A 5,359-nucleotide genomic window follows, 5' to 3' on the forward strand; every position below is an offset into this window, starting at 1 on the left:
GTTTGTTTTCTGTACCTCCATCTATTTTTAATTTTCCATCCATGTTAGTAAAATGCCTATAATACGATTGAATAGATGTTAGTACTTTAATAGATTTCTAACACCACAAGGGGCAGGACTGGAAGATTGACATTTTGACCCCTCGTTTACTGCCAGATGAGCTATTGGGTGTTCTGGATACATTGGTTCTCCTTTTCCTGTCAGAGCAGACCATTCTTTTGCAGGTATTATCTCATCAGTCTTTCAGACAAGTGTGCACACTAAGCTGGTCTGGCTCATGAGTAATCATTTGTTTTCCACTTTTGTTCATCTTCTTCATTAAATGAGTTTAGGTGCTACAAAAAAGACAAAACTAAGAGTTGGCAGGTGGGTTTGGGAGGGGGAGTATTTATCAGGTGTGGGTAGTTATTGCTGCAAAAGAGGGAAAAATATCTTCTCTGCATTAATTTCGCTTAAGCTGCTGGTCTGAAAGTCTCTTTCAGAAGGAGAGTAGTGTTTTTTTTCCTTCCTTCACTTTCAGTCCTCATTTTTACTGCAGTATTGTTTTATGCAAGGCTCAGCAGGCTTTAAAAGCAGGCTGATGGAGTCAGGTAATACTAAAATGTACAAAATATTTTCATTAAAAATATGAAAGAAGATTGATGTTTTCAAAATTTTGAAACATGCTGTTGAGAAAGTTAACAACCTATTGATTTATTTTTATTTTTTTTCTGAGCTGGTAGCAACTCAGAGGGAACTTCTGTTTTACAGTGGAAATTCTCCTTCCTCTACAAAGAATTGATTAAATTGTGGATGCAAAGCAAAATCAAGATTCTAGTAGAAAAATATGATTGAAAAGCATTTGACAGGAAGCATTTTTACTACCTGGAATACTGACTTGAGTGTATTTCAGATATTACCAGAAAAACATTTAAGAAGGCATAGGACACAGTTTGGAAGAAAATGAGAAATAAAAGTAACCAATAGAAGCTGGACAAAACAGTTGTTTGAACCATCTTTTCCTACTTTAAGCCTTATTGCTTTTATTACTGAGACTTTACCTAATATTAGATATATAATTTGTTTTTATTTGCTTTTCTTGCCTTTAATATTAATTTTAGGTCTTTTAGAAAAATGAATAAAGGTTGCCCACTCTTAAAGCAAGGAAATAATTTCCTGAGATGCTGAAGAGAAGGAAATATGCCTAAAACAGGATGATAGAATAGGATGGGTCCTAAATCAATACCATGGACACAAAAACAGTCAGCTCCTCAGAGAGTCTGAGCAGGATACAGATTATGGTTGGCAAGACAAACAAGGAGCATCTGCAGAGCAGTTAAGTCAAAACCAGCCAAGCTAAATTCAGACCAACAACATAGAGGTGAAAAGGTTTGCATTGTGCTGGCTAACCTTAACTATCCAATTTCATTTAACTACTTTTTGGTTCTCACTGTTTGTACTTGATATATCAATTTCATCTTTGTAAGATTAATGTATTTTTTCCATGAAGTTTTACTTTTAAAAAAGCAGAAACTAAGAGTAAAGATCCCAAGACACATTGTCTTTTTCCCTGGTTTCACATTAGGTTGACATTCAAGCTGAATTTGAAGAGCTTTTTGTTAGTGCTCAGTGGTATCGATAAACAGTTATCTCATGTATCTCACAGGAAAATACATGGAAACATTGAAAGGATGTTTAAAAGATCAGGGGAGATTATATGATAAAATAATATTTATACTTTTCACATACCCCAACATAGTCAGAAAATTATTATGACCATGTTTCAGGTTTCATAGTAAGCCCTTTTTGGGAGAAATGAATTATTGCAGGCCTAAGAGCTATGCGGCTGCTGAAAGACTACCAACCCATGATGGTCCCTCCCTCCAGATGAGTGATATCAAAAACATGGTAAGACCTTAATATTTAGCTGTAAAACTCAAGGGAGAATATATTTACATGAAGTGATTATCTCTTATGTTTCTGGACATTCTAAAGATACATTACATTCTCCTAATAATACTTGCCTTCTTTTTGATATGATGTTTTGGAAGAACAGCTTGCACTTATAATCAGTACAATTTATCACCTATCCCCAAAGTACCCTGCCGTTGAAATGCCTGACATATATATTAGGTGTTGTGGATTTAGCAAAAATTGAATTATAAATTGCCTTGCCAGCTTTTGCCTCTGGAAATAATGAAAAAGTGACCTAAAGAAATGTTCTCCTGAAGGATTTATTTTTAGTGGCTATAGAGAAAAAAACAACAAACATGGATTGACCAGATTTTATCATTTTAAGCACTGAATAGCTTGGTCTCAAGAAAAGTTTTCATTCTTTTGATTATTTTTTTTAAAGAAAAAAGACTGCACTGAGAGTGCTTGAATGTCTCTGAAAATAACTCAATTAAGAAAGGGGAAAAAAAAAAAAAGAAGGAAAAAAAGAAAAAAAAAAATAAAACATTAACAAAACATTAATTTGTACTCAGTAAGCTATGAGAATTTCAAGGTCTTGTGCCCAAATGAAGTCAAGTTAAATGTCATCCAAAATACTTTCTTTTCTCTTCTCTGGTAAGTGCCATCTCTCAATGAATGAAATTATTTGCAATGGTCTTTTAGAGTTTAACATTATTCAACTTCTCAGAATAATAGGGCCTTTAATAAGTTAATAATCTAAATTGGCAGGGCTATTTAGAATCCACTTTTAGCAAGTATTCCAGCATCAAACATGGAGCTAACCTAAATGTTAATTGTAAAGGTATTCAAAAATGCAGTAAACTTTGGTAATCCTAATTTTAAACTGACATCTAGTGTTTCCCTATGAATTACATTATTGTCTCTTGATAAATTCCTGCAGGAAAACAAAATGTACCCTGTGTTCATCTACGGTTATTTAATTTAAAATAGTCTACATGAAAATGTAGATAATTTGAGAGTAAGCTTTCATTTTAAAAGATAAATTGAAACTGTAGCCCAGTTTGTGTCATTTGTAAAAAATAATAATAATAATAATAATAATAAAAAATAATAATAAGTTTAGAAGTTTTTGCTTCAATAAACCGATGTTGGAACATGAGCTCATATTCTTTGGTAGTTTTTCTGTGTGTGTTTTTTGTTGGGGGGAGGGTAAGTTTAAATACCCAGCATTTTGGGTGTGCGTGTTTTTAATACAAGTGATAAGAGAATACAAAATCTTACTGGGGTGTGTTATGTATGTGTGTAAAAAAAATCAAAAGCAGATACTTATCAGTTAAAGATTGCCTCCTTATTATATTAAATATCCTGTTACTAAATGAACTGATCATAAAATTCTGATGTGTATTTGGTATTACTTGGCAAATGTGTTTGAATTGTCTTTTTATAATTGATGCATTCTACACTATGACTGCCAGATTATAGTCACATGAAATTCGCTCAGCAGCTTGACTGCATAGGTTAATAATATATAACTGTCTACACCATGTGGAGAGGAGTGCAGACAACTGGAATCATATGATTTTTTTTTTCCTAAATGTGGCTGAGAAATATGAATAATATTAGCATTCACTCGTTTCAGCTTACAAAGTGACTGCTGTTCTTTAGGAAGTGATAAAAAGAAACAACTAACAAGAAAGCAAGGAAAAATATAAAATCTGAGAAGGTGAGTCTTTAACAACTGTAATGGTTAGAATCCTTAACTATCAAGAACAAAGGCAAGAATGACTAACATCTTGAGTGAATAAGTGAATAAGTTTGATAAAGTTGAAAACAGATACACGGATGGAAAGACCAAAATAAACTATTTATAATAAAATAAAGACCGTCACTGAAGGCAGGAGATGAGTTTACAGAATATCTATAAAAGCCTACACAGAAGTGAAGGGCACGAGTCTTGATCCTTTTCACAGTTGTAAGCAGTACCAAGATTAAATCAGTGGAAGGAAAAAACACACAGCAAGAGGAGGAAAAACCAGTTTCCCTGGTGTATTTGTATTTTGTTACATCCTTGTTAGCTTTTAGTGCCTTGCCACTTATTTTTCTCTTTTGTATGGGTATGTACTTGACTCATTGGTCATCATAAGTAACTGAGGATGAAAAAAAATAATAAATATAAGCAAGAAGTTGTAATGTACGTGCATTATATAAAATGCATATAAAGGCTTACAAGCTGGGAATATGCTGAAGAAAAGTGTTGTCATCATATAACCACAAAACATCCTGGAGATTAATCCTATGGTGGCCCTGCATGACACCTGTAGTATATGTGGGCATTAGGTCAAAATATTAGCTGAAGCTAATGATGGGCCCATTATAACCCTCCTTAGTGCTCATTACTTAGGGGACCTTTTGAAGGTGCTTTGTATCATTCTCTAGCTGACAGGCTATTCAGTGAAGGTTAGCAACTCCCTCTGAAGTCCTGTTTCTCTGTTGCAGCTAACTACCTAGCTGGGGTCATGGAAGGCACACATGGATCCTTCACCTAACCGACAGAAATAGTATAGGAAATAATTAACATCTGTATGTGGTACAAAGATTTTGAAGGAAAGTAAATTTACTGTTTTTCAAGGTTAATTTTTTTCTGCATTGAGTATAATCACCACAACAATGAATCAATGTTGTTAGCATTGCACTCAGATCTGTGGAGACATGAGTGTGCGTGATGTGTTCAGAAGGCAGTGGATGAATTCTACACAGATGTTCATGAAGCAGCCAAGGGGTTAAAATAATAATATTCCTGTAATCCTGGTTTATACTGTGGGTGAACGATAGAGTTCTTCACCTCCCATAGGTCTGGCACTTCAGAGCATCTTTAACTTAAAATGCTCATTCACCCTCTCCTTTTAAGCTATTACTGCAACATCACTGCAATCCATTTAAATTCAAATTTTCAGCTTTAATAACTGCACATTTGATCCACAATAAGCTTCATTCATTAAAACTATCATTTACTGCAAGTGTGGAGTGTCTCCCTTGAAAGACTGTACGGATAACTTGGAAAAAACATTGTGTATTTCCCACTTACTATTTCTTGCATATCTTATTGCATAAAAAATAATAAATCTCTCTTGAAATCTGCACATTTCCCTTCCTGTTCCTGCAATGGCCCGAATGTCAAAACAAAACAAAACACATATATTCAGGGTGATGGACAAAATGGAAGCCTGCCATGCCAGCTCAGTCTTTTCTTACTCTCCCAATTTGAATCTGACCTTGCCTTCCCTAGCATATCTATCAATTCCAATTAGGTATGGAAGCTGTTTTTAAAACAGTCATATTTGCTTTCCCTTAAGCCTTGCTTCACACTATAATTTCCCCCAACTTTCTTAGTGATTATTTGCTGCACTTGCTTAAATAATTACTCCAGTAACTTGTTTAAATCTTTTGTGAAATGCTTAGATAAAAT

The 5,359-nt window shown here is 34.1% G+C and overlaps 1 long non-coding RNA gene across 1 annotated transcript; it reads left to right on the plus strand.

Moving 5' to 3' along the window:
• The first annotated feature begins 450 nt into the window (after positions 1-450).
• LOC106019521 (uncharacterized) lies at positions 451-4,935 on the plus strand. Its single transcript, XR_001194404.4, has 4 exons — positions 451-590; positions 1,767-1,887; positions 3,533-3,616; positions 4,390-4,935. It is a non-coding gene; the product is annotated as an uncharacterized lncRNA (long non-coding RNA).
• The last annotated feature ends 424 nt before the right edge of the window (positions 4,936-5,359 follow it).

Source organism: Anas platyrhynchos, chromosome 4 (genome assembly GCF_047663525.1).
Source record: "Anas platyrhynchos isolate ZD024472 breed Pekin duck chromosome 4, IASCAAS_PekinDuck_T2T, whole genome shotgun sequence".
Taxonomy (NCBI): Eukaryota; Metazoa; Chordata; class Aves; order Anseriformes; family Anatidae; genus Anas; species Anas platyrhynchos.